Source organism: Rhinatrema bivittatum, chromosome 13, assembly GCF_901001135.1.
Source record: "Rhinatrema bivittatum chromosome 13, aRhiBiv1.1, whole genome shotgun sequence".
NCBI lineage: Eukaryota > Metazoa > Chordata > Amphibia > Gymnophiona > Rhinatrematidae > Rhinatrema > Rhinatrema bivittatum.
This window is the reverse complement of record NC_042627.1, coordinates 45,368,493-45,384,656: the sequence shown is the minus strand read 5'-3', so window position 1 is coordinate 45,384,656 and position 16,164 is coordinate 45,368,493. Positions and strand designations below refer to the sequence as shown.

Here is a 16,164-nt window from a genome sequence, read left to right as displayed (position 1 = left end):
CTACTCTCCCGGTGGCAGCCGGTGTCGAGAGATTTCCAGGCAATCCTTCCGATTCCGAGAGGAACCTTCATCAGTCTCCATTGGTGGCTGGAACCGTGGCACCTAGCTCAGGGAGTGTCGCTGGAGGACCCGGATTGGGTGATTATCACCACAGACGCCAGCCTCACAGGCTGGGGAGCGGTCTGTCGGGAACGCTCAATCCAGGGTCGATGGACAGAGGAACAGTCGAAGTGGCCCATCAACCGCTTGGAGACCAGGGCGGTCCGTCTGGCATTACAGGGTTTCTTCCCCATAGTACGCCATCAAGCAGTCAGGGTGCTATCGGACAATGCGACTACAGTGGCGTACATCAGTCACCAGGGAGGCACGAGAAGTCGGTTGGTCTCTCTGGAAACCAACAAATTGATGGAGTGGTCAGAGCTTCACCTCCAATGACTAGCGGCCTCGCATATAGCGGGAGTGGACAACGTACAGGCGGACTTTCTCAGCCGACAAAACTTGGATCCCGGAGAGTGGGAGCTCTCGCAGCAGGCGATGCGAATAATAGTAAGGCGATGGGGGACACCGCACGTAGACCTAATGGCAACCGCCGGAAATGCAAAGGCCGCCCGCTTCTTCAGCCGCAGGCAGGAGCGTGGTGCCGAGGGCGTGGACGCGCTGGTCCTGCCCTGGCCGCGCCACTGTCTCCTATATGTTTTCCCACCGTGGCCCCTCGTGGGCAAGGTCATCCGCAGGATAGAGGCACACCAAGGGCCGGTGATCCTTGTGGCGCCAGAGTGGCCCCGACGACCGTGGTTCGCGGATCTGCACAATTTGACGGTGGAGGGTCCCCTTCGTCTCGGTCAGCTGCCACGTCTTCTACGCCAGGGACCAATATTTTTCAAGGAGGCAGATCGCTTCTGTCTTGCGGCCTGGCTTTTGAGAGGCGTCAGTTGAGGAGGCGCGGTTATCCGGAGCCGGTTATTTCAACGCTACTGAAAGCACGTAAGATGTCCACCTCTGTTACCTATGTTCGAGTCTGGAAGGTCTTTGAGGATTGGTGTGGAGTGAATGACATTCTTCCCATGCAGGCCTCAGTGCCACAAGTCCTTTCCTTCTTGCAGGCAGGTTTGGATTTGGGTCTTGCTTACAATTCTCTTCGGGTTCAGGTGGCGGCCTTGGGGGCTTTTCTTCGCAGTGGAAATAAGGAGTTTCTGTCCTTGCATCCGGACGTCTCCCATTTCCTTAAAGGAGTGAAACACTTGAAGCCTCCGATTCGCCCACCTTGTCCGTCGTGGAATCTGAATCTGGTGCTCCGAGTCCTCTGTGGTTCGCCGTTCGAACCTCTAAGCTCGCTACCATCAAGGACGTCACTCTCAAGACCATTTTTCTCATGGCAATCAGTTCAGCAAGACGTATTTCCGAGCTGCAGGCCCTATCCTGTCATGAACCATACCTTCGTTTCACGCCTGAAGGGGTTTCGCTGAGGACGGTTCCTTCTTTTCTCCCTAAAGTGGTTTCGGCATTCCACCTCAACCAATCGGTGGAATTACCATCTTTTGCCTCTTCTGAGTCTGGAGACCTGCGCAGACTGGATATACGGCGGTCTCTGATACGCTATCTGGAGGTGACTAATGATTTTCAGCTCTCCGAAAATCTGTTTATCCTCTGGTCCAGACCCCGGAAGGGTTGCATGGCCTCCAAACAATCTATAGCGCGGTGGTTGAAGGGAGCGATCATAGTGGCGTACCTTGGCGTAGGTAAGTCCCCTCCGCTGGTTGTCAAGGCTCATTCTCTTCGAGCCCAGGCGGCATCTTGGGCGGAGAGCTCCTCCGTCTCCACTCAGGAGATTTGTAGGGCGGCTACCTGGAAGTCGATCCATACTTTTGCGAAACATTATCGCCTGGACGTCGTTGCTCTGTCGGGCGGTCAGCTTGGAGACAAGGTAATACAAGCAGGGCTGTCTGCGGCCCACCCGTGATGGGAAAGCTTTGGTACATCCCACCGTCTGGAATGATCCTGGTATGTACAGGGAAAAGAAAATTATTCCTTACCTGCTAATTTTCGTTCCTGTAATACCATGGATCATTCTAGACACCCTCCCTTGGTTTGGGGGTTTGCTTGTGGGACATCCCTGCCTACCTGTCTTAACAATCTTTTACTCTGTATTTCGAATACTGCGCGTCTTTTTTGTTCACGCACTGCTGTTCGCAAGTTTACTGTTCAGAATTTAGTTGCTGTTTATTTGGACAGCGGTTATTTCAATTCCTTCTTTGATTACTTGATCCCTCTGTTTTTAGTCTCTCTCTTTTGGGCTTTGTTAGTCTAGTTACTGAGAGCTGTTACAGTGGAGGCATGGTTATAAGGGTCCTCCCCTGGGAATTTTGTGTTCTGACTCCATCTGCTGGACATGGAACATAACCCACCGTCTGGAATGATCCATGGTAATACAGGAACGAAAATAGGCAGGTAAGGAATAATTTTCTTCTCGGTGCGCTCAAGGGTAGGTTTTCGGGGTTACGCGTGTAACCCTTTGAAAATCTACCCCATAGTGTTATAGAAAGTCATTCTCCTCCTTTTTATCACTTATGTTGGGGTCATTTATTTACTGGACAAGGTTTTGTATTTTTATTTTTTTTTCCAATAAACGGTATCGCAACCTGCAAAGAATCCAATTCTCTCCTGGACCAATGTATCTGCTAGAACTTTGTCCCCACTAGGAAGACAGCTTTGAAGCTGCGCTCCAGATCCATTTCTGTTATTGTATCTTGGGAAAGAGAAGTGTGTAACTAAATAAACAAAGACTTTGATGTGGGTCTTGAGTTTCATGTGCAGGATTAATTAGCCTGAGGTCCCAAGTATAAAATTACATAACTTTACTTATAACGTATCTTACAGCCCATATATATTTCAAGGTATGGAAAAAATAATCTTCTTCTGTGATTTCTCTTCTCTTCAGCAGATGTCAGTAACAGCACAAACATTTCAGGAATTATTCTGGAAAAGAGACAGTTGCCTTTAAGTTTCTGTCTGTATAATTAACAGCTCCCCCCTCCCGCTTGACTTTGCACAGAAGCAGCAATACTGAAAACATCTGTATCAATTTTCCTCAGCACACGATACAGACCGAATTAAAAAACTGCAGCTCAGCATTTCTTTGGTGAGAAATACTCATAATACAGAATGGCAGTAGAACACGTGAGGAAGGCTTAGTACTACCATTTTCACATTTTCTGTAAGTTTTTGGTTTGTTTTTTTTTCACATTTATCCTCAAGGCAAAAGAGAAGTAACATAAGTTAGCCAATATTTTTGCTTCTCTCTGCAAAGGAAATCAAAACCCTGGGAACATTTTCAATTAATTCTATAAACTCTGACTCTTGCAGTATATTGCTATGTCCAACTAACTAATTTCATACAATTAACATTGCCCCTGCCAGCAATAGAACTACAAAACAAGTGTATGCAAACTTTGAAATACGATGGGAAAAAATAGATTTCTAGTATAAATCTTGATTACATGTAGAATTTTTTTTAAAAAGGGTGTAAATCCATAAGTATTGTGAATATTTGCACGTTTCTCTTGAATTATTCCTGTGGTTGCAATTGCCGTTCATTGTTATACTCGTGAACGCTTACAGAGACTGTTATGAGGAATTGCCACAGTACCATATAACAATCAGTGGTTCAGTACCATAGAAAGCTACTAATATTGAGAAGTCCTGTGACACTCAAAAAGAACAAAATCAGTCAAAGAAAAAAATATATAATATAAAAACATTCATTGGGTGCTCATAGGTATATGGTTGCAGCCCAATAATAACTAGAAATCTAGTAGGCTAATACTACTAATTCAATAGTTGACTAATACAACTCATTACTACTTTAATATGGACAGTGGCACCATGATTTCATAGCATAGAGATAAGACAGTATCACTAGATTTGCTTTGACAGGCTCTATACATACAAGTATATGATAGTTTTATATCTGATTTTCTGTTTTTCCTTAATCCAAAGGAAAATTCTGCTTTGGGTTTAGAACATTAAGTGACTGAAAAAGCATTCACTGTATTCAAGTTTGGAGAACTTCATTGTCGTTGGTTCACTGTGGATTGGTGGTTGTTACTGAGCTTCAATATTATCAGCAACCAGTGGAATCTAGAATTTTTGCTCATTGGTTCCTTGATCTGTTCATGATCAGCAAATCTCACTCTTCTCTGATTCTAGTACTTGATTGAGCTTCTGGATCACATCTTCGCTTTGTGTCCAAATACTGAAAAATGTTACAGGTGCTATGAGGAGAGAAACCTACATAAAGAGCTACACAAAGGCCCTAATTTATTTCATGGTTCCCAAGAAGGAAAGCACTTTTCAGCCCATTCTGGGTTTGAAACGGGTCAACAGAGTCCTAAAAGTTTTTCATTTCAGGATGCAGACTCTGAGATCAGTTATGGTGGTAGCAAGATAAGGAGAGTTTGACTTCCATTGATTTAATGGAGGCTTATCTTCATATTCCCATCAGAGAAGGGACATTTCTCCAGTTTGCAGTCCTGGCGGGGTCTCTTCCAGTTCAAGTGCTTCTTTTTGGGCTGGCTACAGCTCCAAGAACCTTCTCTATGGTGAAGGTAGTGGTGGCAACAGCTCTGCGCTAAGAAGGAATTTTGGTGCATCCAAATCTAAATGACTGGCTGATCTGAGCAGGGACGGCAGCAGAGAGCCAAGATGTCACCACCAGAGTGATAGGAATTGAGCAGGGTGGTGAATTTTGCCAAGAGCAGGTCTTAGAATATGGGGTGCCTGATTCAACACCAAGAGGTGTTGGGTGCATATGACAGCAGAGAGAAGAGAAAAGCTCCAGAGTCAAGTGTCTTATTACATCAGGCCAAAAGCTTGTCTGCCACTCTCTAGCCTGGGAACAGAAGAAGGCATCAGCCTGCAGGGTAGCAACACATGGAGAGAGAAGTGAAGAGACATCCAGAGAGAGATGGCGAGAATGCAGAATCAACAGCTGGTATGGCCTTGGAAAGCAAAAAATGTGACACTAAGCACTCAGAAAACCAGAAAGAAATTCTTGTTTTATTTATTTAAGAACTTACATTCTGCTCTTGGCTTGCCCAGTAGTTCAAGGTGGATTATATCTAGAACCCCCATAATTAAAGCATCAAGAACAAAAAGCACTATATTAAAAATAAAACCAAATGTTGCATTGCAAAAATGGACAAAATACAGATGTTAGGAAACATAGGTAATCTGGCTGGAGGCTAAGGAATCATCTCCCCCCAAAAGTCTGCAGAAAGAAGGTTTTTCACTGTTTTCTTAAATGAGGAACTACATTCAATCTTATAGTTTTAGGCAGTGCATGCCAACACGTAGGGCCTTGTCTGAATTTAGCTAATATATTACATTAACAAATGTGCTTTATTAGTACAAGGTTTAGTTACAGCATTTGAGTTTTTTTAATCACAGCTATATTCTATTTTAATTTTCTGATGGCAGCTTTTCACTTTTTTTTTTAATTTCCAGTTTTTCTTGCAATTATTTACAAATGTTTCAGCTTTAAAATTTCTTGCAAAGGTTTCTGCATATTTCATAATCATACATATTTTCTTCATTATACTTTTAATAGCAGTTTATTTTACTTGGAATGCAGCTAATACAAACATTATATATATAGCTCAAGTGAGCATAGCATAATCTGTAGCTGAGGGGAAGACAGTGTTTGTGTTGATTTTTGTTCCTTTGCGAAGTTGATAACATCTGGCAGACTCCAAACAGGTATTGATCAACACTTTGAAGAGGGTCTTAGTCTGTCCTCTGTCCCACAGGGGTCATTGCTGCAGTCAGTCTGCTGGGAGGAACAGGATCTAAGAACCATGCATAAAGATAAAATGAACATGAAATTTAAGTTCTTTATACCATAAAGAGAATTAATGCCAAAAGAATTCTTCCAGCAGTACATAGCAATAGAGCATACTACTTGGGTAACATTCTGGGCTTATAATAGTTTCTGGAACCTTAAAGTTGCATCACTGTATTTGTATGGTAAATCCTGCTTCAGGAAGGATGTTTAATGTGCAGCCAGTACATAAGAACTGCCATATTGGGTCAGAGCAAGCCCAGCATCTTGTTTCCAACAGTGGCCAATCCAGGTCATAAGTACCTAACATGATTTCAAATAGAAGACAGATTCCAAGTTGCTTATGCCCAGGGGTAACTGTTTGCCGTAAGAATAATTAAATGTCCTCAGGAAACTCAAACCCTTACGACACACTCAAGATTTTCGTACTGTAGTTCAGACCACCATGCTTGCAAAACTGGACTATTGTAACTCCCTTCTACTTGGCCTTCCTGCCTCCACCATCACGCCACTCCAGATCCTTCAAAACTCCATGGCCAGAGTCATAACAAATACTCGCAAAACGAAACACATAACTCCTATTTTAAAGGACCTGCACTGGCTCCCCATCTCCTTCCGCTCACAATACAAAATCCTTACCATTCTTCACTGTTCATTACATAAATTCAATCATACCTGGCTTGAAGAAATGCCTCGCTTCCGCACCACTAACCGCCCCATAAGAAGTGCCCATGTAGGTACCCTACACACTCCTTCCCTTAAGTCTGCGCATCTGTCCCTCACCAGAGAAAGGGCTTTCTCCATAGCTGGTACCTCCCTCTGGAACTCTCTCCCCTCATCCCTCCGTATAGAGCCGTCTCTCACCAAATTTAAAAAAGGATTCAAAACATGGCTCTTCAAGAGGGCCTACCCTGCTACAAATATAGCGTAGATTTACTGCCTAATCGGATTTCCTCTATGACTTTTTCCTCTTACCAGCCCCTCTCCCTCCCCGCTCCCTCCCACCACTAGTGCCTCCTACCCCCTACTCCCACTCCATTCCTCCCCAGAATTTTTGCACATTTGAACTCCCTCGGCATACGAACTTCATTGATAAAGATAATGATGTATATAATGTACAAAGTTATTTTCTGCCCTTTCTGCCTTTTGCTTTCCTTTCAATATCTGATATATAATGCCTCATACTATATACATAGTTTCGCCTTACATTGACTATGATATGGTATTTTTTGTTTATTGTATTTCTTCCTTTCAGTTCAATGTAAGCCGGCATGCTGTGCCTTATGAATGTCGGCAAAGAAAAGCCTATAAACAAATAAATAAATAAATACATAAGAATGGAAATGTAGTTTACAATTGGACATCCATGAAGCTGCAAAGCCTGCAGTTAGGGGGGTATCTATCCTATGTGTGCTAAAAATGAAAATACCAGTGTTTGAAAATGTTGGTAGGAAGTTTACCTGAGTTCTAAGGTTTTCATCATGCAAGACATTACAATCAGATATAAATATAAATATAAGACATTGATAAGACAGGCTAAGAGAGAATTTGAAAAGAAGTTGGCTGTAGAGGCAAAATCTCACAGTAAAACCTTTTTTAAATAGTCAGTTGGACCGTTAGATGATCGAGGGGTTAAAAGGGCACTTAGAGAAGATAAGGCCATCGCGGAAAGATTAAATGATTTCTTTGCTTCGGTGTTTACTGAAGAGGATGTTGGGGAGGTACCCGTAATGGAGAAGGTTTTCATGGGTAATGATTCAGATGGACTGAATCAAATCACGGTGAGCCTAGAAGATGTGGTAGGCCTGATTGACAAACTGAGGAGTAGTAAATCACCTGGACCGGATGGTATACACCCCAGAGTTCTGAAGGAACAAAAAAATGAAATTTCAGACCTATTAGTAAAAATTTGTAACTTATCATTTCCTAGTGTGTAGCAGATGGACTCAGAACAAATGGGTATAGTGTGCTCGTGCTAGCAGTTGGAGACGGATCTGACGTCAGCACGGGTACATATACCCCCGCAGGAAGTGCAGCAACTCAGTAATTTCCATCTCCAAAGCAGTTTGGAGCTACCTCACGCTCGCTGAGCGTGTTTCCAAATTCTACCATCTAAATTCATAGAGATATCCTACCTGAAGACGAGCCCTGCAGTCCTGCAGTGATACCATCGGGTCCCTCCCCCAGTTGAGTTTCCCGAGGTGATTTCCGTGGTCCCTTGGAGGTAAGAGCCTCGGTCCGGTGGCCGGATCGTGGCAGGGATCTAGCCCCCGAGTGAGAAGGGCTTGGGCGCGGCTGAGAGGCGCCTCGGTCCTGATCCGTTCGCGGTGAGGACTTGGCCCCCGAGCGAGACGAGTTCGGGCGCGGCCTAGAGGCGGCGGGTGCACTTCCTCGAGCATGGCGGTGACGGTAATCACCCTCTCCCCCCGCAGCCGGAGACCGCCCTGGTTGCAGCCGGGAAGCGCCGAAGATCAGGTAAGGCTTATTTTACTTTTGCTGGTCTCCAAAGAGCGAGGATTAGCGGGATCTGCCTATGTGGAGACCTGCTGTGGAGGTCACCATTTTGCCTGCCTGCTCGCCGTCGCCATCTGCCCTTGTTCACAGGTATCGGGCGCGTGTGGTATTGGATAAGTTGGGACGCACACTGATAGGCGCACAGTGATAGACGCACCCTGATAGGCGCACATTGCTACGCGCACATTGTTAAGTGCATATTGTTGAGCGCACACTGATAGGCGCACATTGATAGGTGCACAGTGATAGATGCACATTGTTAAGCGCATATTGTTAAGCGCACATTGATAGGCGCACAGTGTTAGACGCACATTGTTAGGCGCATTAATTAGCGCACATCTCCACGTGTAAGCCTCGCGCATACTGCAAAGCGCATACTTTAGGCTGGGAGCGCAACGGCGCATAGAGATAACAGACGCGATGGAGCGTATGAGAGCCCATGCGTCCTCAGAGGCGGCACCTCCAGAATCAGGCATAAAAGCTCTAGACCTCTGCTCAGCATGCCACCTCAGAGCTACACGGAGCGAGGAAGCAGACTCCCTATGTGCCCAATGTGAAGAGGCCCTGGGAGTTCCAGGCCAGGGCCGGTCTCAGCCCAGATTAATTGCCAGTTCCTCAGGGAACACCCCGGATCTAGCAGGCCGAGCTGAGCAGCCGGGGAACCCGAGAGACCTGGTGCCCCTAAGGCTAGATCCTGCTTCGCTCTCCTGGGTGGAACTATTCAAGGGGATTCACGCCTTTGTCAAGATGCAGTCTGATCCCCGAACGGACCCATATGTTCCGGATGACCCTGCCCCGGGACCCTCAAGATCTAGGCACGGACACCCGCCACCTGAGAGCCCCACTTATGGAAATTCAGATTACTCTGAGGAAGAAGGCGAGCTCCCTGAGGAGGGAGAACTTCCCTCGGGGATAGAGCCGTATCGGACCATGAGACGCTTCTTTCCTAAGGAGGATCTCCCGGACCTGGTCTCTCAATGCCTGTCAGAGCTGGCTATCCCAGGCCCAGGCACCCCAGGGGAACCTAGAATGAACCCCTCCTGCTAGAGGGCCTTCGTCAAACAGCCCACCATTTTCCCCTCCTACAAGCAGCACAACAACTAATCGATCTGGAGTAGAAAGCGCCGGAGGCCTCATTCAAAGGGGGTCGGGCCTTGTCTGGCATGTACCCCCTGGTCCCGGCAACCAAGGAGCTGCTGGCGTGCCCCAAGGTAGACGCCATAGTTTGCGCAATTGTGAAGCGCACCACCATTCCTGTGGAGGGAGGGGCGGCCCTCAAGGATGCACATGACCGGCGCCTGGACGCCATTCTGAAACAAGCCTTTGAGGTGGCAGCCATGTCCCTATGAATTGCGGCCTGCTGCACAGTGGTGACGCGTTCCTGTTTATCACAGGCTAGGAGCAACACCCCGGGAGAAGACATGGAATCAGCTCTGTCGTTCCTCACTGACGCTGCCTCCGACCTAGTCCGTACGGAGGCCAAGGGGGTCTCATCCTCAGTGGCAGCCAGGAGACAGCTCTGGCTACGAAATTGGTCGGCTGACTCCTCCTCCAAGACATGCCTTACAAGTATGCCCTTTAAAGGATCCTTCCTCTTCGGCAGCGACCTCGAGAAACTGGCAAACAGTTGGGGCGCATCTCCATTACCCCGTCTACCGGAAGACAAGTCAAGGAGAAACCAGCGCCCCTTGCCTAGGCCATCTAGAGGTAGAAGCTCTCAACGCTTCAATCCCTACAGGAATAACTACCAAGCACCTCGTTCTCAGGCCAGGAACCAGTCCTTTCGGGCCAGGCACCACAAGAGGGGAACCGGCTCGGGTTCGGGTCCCGGCCGCACTCCACAATGAGAATCAGCCGACCCATCTGAGGGAGGAAGCCATAGAGGGCAGGCTAACCCTATTCTACCGCAGATGGGTCGAGATTACGTCGGACCAGTGGGTCCTCGCCATCATCCGAGAAGGATATTACCTGGACTTCCTGCGCCTCCCTCCGGACAAGTTTGTGGAATCTCCTTGTCCTCCCCTCAAGAGGGCGGCACTGGAGGCGACCTTGTTGAGGCTCCTGTCCCTAAAAGCCATAATCCCAATGCCTGCATGGGAGATAAATTCTGGGCATTATTCCATTTATTTCATAGTACCCAAGAAAGAGGGCACTTTCAGGCCCATCCTGGACCTCAAGTCAGTCAACCGACTGACTTGAGGTCCAGGAAACTCTGCGGTCAGTCAGAAGTGCAATACAGCCAGGGGAGTTTCTCACATCCCTGGATCTGTCAGAAGCCTACTTGCATATCCCAATCCATCGGGATCACCAGCGCTTCTTATGCTTCAAAGACCTGAGCCAACACTTCCAGTTCCGAGCTTTACCCTTCGGGTTAGCCACCACGCCGCTGACCTTTACCAAGGTCATAGTAGTAGTGGTGGCGTCACTCAGGAAGGAAGGAATTCTCGTCCATCCCTACCTGGACGATTGGCTGATCAGGGCAAAGTCACCGGAGGAGAGCCACCGGGCAACCAACAGAGTTATATCTCTTCTGGAAAGCCTAGGATGGGTAGTCAACACAACCAAGAGTTCCCTACAGCCTTCCCAGTCGCTGGAATACCTAGGAGTCCGATTCGACACCCAGGAAGACGAGGTCAGCCTGACCTCCAAGAGGAGATCAAAACTCCGGGATCGTCTGCAGGCCCTGCTGAGCGCCACCCGGCCCACAGCTTGGGATTACCTGCAGGTCCTCGGCCTCATGGCATCCACTCTGGAGGTGGTACCATGGGCGCGGGCTCATATGAGACCATTACAACGCGCCCTCCTATCTCGGTGGAGCCCACGATCACAGAACTACACCATACACCTACCTCTACCAGCCAGAGTGCGGAATCAGCTACGGTGGTGGTTGCAGCCCGGCCACACGAGCCGGGGGTAAAAAATGTCCTCCCCAACCTGGACCCTGCTCACTACAGATGCCAGCCTGAACGGATGGGGAGCACACTGCGAAGAACTAACCGCCCAAGGGCGGTGGAACAAAGAAGAGCCTGCCTGCGATTTGCCCACAGACTCCGAAACAGGGCGGTCAGAGTGATGTCGGACAACGCCACCACGGTGGCATACATCAACCAACAGGGCGGAACCAGAAGCCGACAGGTATCCTTAGAAATAACCCCCCTGATGGCTTGGGCGGAGGCGAATCTCCAGGACATCTCCGCCGTCCACATCGCCGGGAAGGACAACACCACGGCAGACTTCCTCAGCAGAGAAAGCCTAAACCCGGGGGAATGGCAGCTGTCGCCCACAGCTTTCCAGATGATTGTGGATCAGTGGGGGACTCCGGGCATGGACCTACTAGCGGACAGGGCCAACGCTCAAGTACCCAGATACTTCAGTCGCAGACGAGATCCTCTCTCCCACGGGATCGACGCTCTGGTACAGCCCTGGCCTCAGGGGATCCTGCTATATGCTTTTCCTCCATGGCCTCTGCTGGGCGCCATTATACACAAGATTCAGCGGCACAGAGGCCTAGTTCTTCTAGTGGCCCCGGACTGGCCAAGAAGACCCTGGTACGCAGACATGAGAAGACTGCTGGCAGGGAATCCACTACCCCTGCCTCCACACAGGGACCTGCTGCGGCAAGGTCCCATCCTCCACGAGAATCCAGCTCAATTCTCTCTTACGGTCTGGCCATTGAGAGGGCTAGACTGAAGAAAAGGGGATACTCGGGGCCGGTGATAGATACACTCCTCCGAGCACGCAAGTTATCCACATCACTAACATATATAAGGATCTGGAGAGTATTTGAAGCCTGGTGCGACACTCACATCACCAATCCACATGCCGCTAAAATCCCTATCATTTTGGATTTCCTGCAAGATGGACTCTTGAAGGGTCTGTCCCTCAATTCCATCAAGGTTCAGGTGGCAGCGCTATCCTGCTACGGTCCCAGGAGTGAAGGCAGCAGCATTGCCACACACCCAGATGTTTCACGTTTCCTGAAAGGAGTCAAACACATTCGCCCGCCACTGAAGTGGCCAGTGCCCCTATGGAACCTCAACCTAGTTTTGGAATTTCTAGCGGGACCTGCCTTCAGACCCCTTCAAGGCCTATCCCTCCGTTTGTTAACCTTGAAGATGGTGTTCCTGCTGGCCGTATGCTCCGCACGCCACATCTCAGAGCTACAAGCGCTGTCCTGCCGTGATCCGTTTCTCAGAATCACTCCAGAGGCTATCCATCTTTGCACGGTTCCTTCCTTCTTACCCAAAGTAGTCTCACGAATCCACCTCAACCAAACCATATCCTTGCCAACCACGGAAGGTTTGAAGAAGTCGGAAGAAGGTCGAATACTGCGCCATCTCGACATCGGCAGGCTGCTGTCCAGATACCTGGAAATGTCAGAAGCAGTACGAAAGACGGACCACCTGTTCGTGCTTCACAGTGGGAAGAAGCAAGGGGAAGCGGCCTCATGGGCAACCATCGCCCGCTGGATCAAAGAAGTTATCAAGGCGGCCTACGTAGAAGCGGGAAAACCACCACCTCTACGGGTCAAGGCTAACTCTACCAGAGCGCAAGCGGCCTCCTGGGCAGAAACTAGGATGCTGTTGCCTGCAGAGATATGCAGAGCGGCAACGTGGTCCTCCCTCCATACCTTCTCCAGATTCTACCGTCTGGACGTCCAGGCCAGGGAGGACACAGCATTTGCGAGGGCAATCCTAAACGGACCTCGGGCAGCCTCCCACCCAGTCCGGGAGTAGCTTTTGTACATCCCATTTGTTCTGAGTCCATCTGCTACACGCTAGGAAATGTAGAGATTACTTACCTGATAATCTCGTTTTCCTTAGTGTATGCAGATGGACTCAGCATCCCGCCCGGCTGCCGGTATACATGGGGATTCACCGACTCACGGTAAGCCATGTTTTCTTATATAGGGCATCCACCCTGCCGGGTGTCGATGCCTTCCGGTTGAGAACACTGGCGGTCTCCAGCTACTATCAATCGGTCAGGGTAATCATGTTCATTTAATAGATCGGTCAGTCACACATATATCCATAAAGCTTTTGCAAGGAAGATTACTGAGTTGCTGCACTTCCTGCGGGGGTATATGTACCCGTGCTGATGTCAGATCCGTCTCCAACTGCTAGCACGAGCACACTATACCCATTTGTTCTGAGTCCATCTGCATACACTAAGGAAAACGAGATTATCAGGTAAGTTTTTTATTTATTTATTTATTTATTTTATTTAACTTTTTTATATACCAACATTCAAGACGGTGGTCCCATCATGCTGGTTCACAAGAAACAGGGGTGTAATTATAATAAACTTTACCATTTAAACAATAGTGCAGAAAAGCAGTTACAAATAACAAGGAATCTCTACATTAAAATCATCCATTGTACCTGAAGACTGGAGGATAGCAAATGTAACCCCAATATTTAAAAAGGGCTCTAGGGGCAATCTGGGAAACTACAGACCGGTTAGCCTGACTTCAGTGCCAGGAAAAATAGTGGAAAGTGTTCTAAACATCAAAATCACAGAACATATAGAAAGACATGGTTTAATGGAAAAAAGTCAGCATGGCTCTACCCAGGGCAAGTCTTGCCTCACAAATCTGCTTCACTTTTTTGAAGGAGTTAATAAACACGTGGATAAAGGTGAACCGAAAGATGTAGTATACTTGGATTTTCAGAAGGCGTTTGACAAAGTTCCTCATGAGAGGCTTCTAGGAAAAGTAAAAAGTCATGGGATAGGTGGCGATGTCCTTTCGTGGATTGCAAACTGGCTAAAAGACAGGAAACAGAGAGTAGGATTAAATGGACAATTTTCTCAGTGGAGTGCCTCAGGGATCTGTATTGGGACCCTTACTTTTCAATATATTTATAAATGATGTGGAAAGAAATACGACGCGTGAGATAATCAAATTTGCAGATGACACAAAATTGTTCAGATTAGTTAAATCACAAGCAGATTGTGATAAATTGCAGGAAGAACTTGTGAGACTGGAAAATTGGGCATCCAAATGACAGATGAAATTTAATGTGGATAAATACAAGGTGATGCATATAAGGAAAAATAACCCATGCTATAATTACACAATGTTTGGTTCCATATTAGGTGCTACAACCCAAGAAAGAGATCTAGGCGTCATAGTGGATAACACATTGAAATCGTTGGTTCAGTGTGCTCTGGCAGTCAAAAAAGCAAACAGAATGTTGGGAATTATTAGAAAGGGAATGGTGAATAAAACGGAAAATGTCATAATGCCTCTGTATCGCTCCATGGTGAGACCGCACCTTGAATACTGTGTACAATTCTGGTCGCCGCATCTCAAAAAAGATATAATTGCGATGGAGAAGGTACAGAGAAGGGCTACCAAAATGATAAGGGGAATGGAACAGCTCCCCTATGAGGAAAGACTAAAGAGGTTAGGACTTTTCAGCTTGGAGAAGAGACGGCTGAGGGGGGGATATGATAGAGATGTTTAAAATTATGAGAGGTCTAGAACGGGTAGATGTGAATCAGTTATTTACTCTTTCAGATAGTAGAAAGTCTAGGGGGCACTCCATGAAGTTAGCATGGGGCACATTTAAAACTAATCGGAGAAAGTTCTTTTTTACTCAATGCACAATTAAACTCTGGAATTTGTTGCCAGAGGATGTAGTTAGTGCAGTTAGTATAGCGGTGTTTAAAAAAGGATTGGATAAGTTCTTGGAGGAGAAGTCCATTACTTGCTATTAAGTTCACTTAGAGGTAGATCTTTAAAACATACGCGTGTGTGTACTTTTGTTCGCGCCATTGGCGCGAACAAAAGTACACCAGATTTTATAAGATACATGCGTAGCTGCGCGTATCTTATAAAATCCGGGGTCGGCGCGCGCAAGGCTGTGCAAAATCGGCAGCCTGTGCGCACCGAGCCGCGCAGCCTGCCTCCGTTCCCTCCAAGGCCGCTCCGATTTTGGAGGAACTTTCCTTCCGCGTCCCTTCACCTTCCCCTATCTACCCCACCCCCCAGCCCTACCTAAATCCCCCCCTACCTTTGTTGGGCAAGTTACGCCTGCTTGAAGCAGGCGTAACTTGCGCACGCCGCCCCGGCATCCCCCGGCCCAGGCCGCAGTGCCGGGGGACTCAGGACCACCCTCCTGGCCCGCCCCCGAACCGTCGCCACGTCCCGGACCCACCCTGGACCGCCCCCTGCCCCCAGACACGCCCCCTCCCACCCTTTTATGAATCCCCAGGACTTACGCGCGTCCCGGGGCTTTGTGCGCGCTGGCGCGCGTAAATCCAGGAGGATTTACGCGTGCACGGGTTTTAAAATCTACCCCTTAGAGAATAGCCACTGCCATTAGCAATGGTAACATGGAATAGACTTAGTTTTTGGGTACTTGCCAGGTTCTTATGACCTGGATTGGCCACTGTTGGAAACAGGATGCTGGGCTTGATGGACCCTTGGTCTGACCCAGTATGGCATTTTCTTATGTTCTTAGATTTTTGTAATTTCCCAATAAGGGTCATTTATTTAAGTATAAATTTAAAAAAATGTGACGTTTATAGTCACCAATTATATCCAGCTCCCCCCCCTCCACCCTCCAATGGAATCCAGAGATTCCTACCTAAATGCACAAATAAATAATGAAATGTTGGCATTGAAAAACAATACTGTATTTACCATGAGAAAATGACATTCCTTTTTATATTGCATTCTCACTGAGCGTGTTTATGTAGTGACCGTGACGGTGGAATTCCTGAGGCGACTCAGTACACGTTTTCATTTCATGAGATGGTCTAGCCAGGACTCATCATGCACAAATGTGTTTCCACTCTCTGAGGAAATG

The 16,164-nt window shown here is 47.6% G+C and overlaps 1 long non-coding RNA gene across 2 annotated transcripts in view; it reads right to left on the bottom strand.

Annotated features, from left to right (window-relative positions):
• Window positions 1-5,034: 5,034 nt before the first annotated feature.
• Window positions 5,035-16,164, bottom strand: part of LOC115075426 — a 48,966-nt gene continuing 37,836 nt past the window's right edge. For both annotated transcript variants that reach the window (XR_003852502.1, XR_003852501.1), the window contains one exon: window positions 5,035-5,843. This is a non-coding gene — a long non-coding RNA (uncharacterized LOC115075426). The remainder of the gene's footprint in view (window positions 5,844-16,164) is intronic.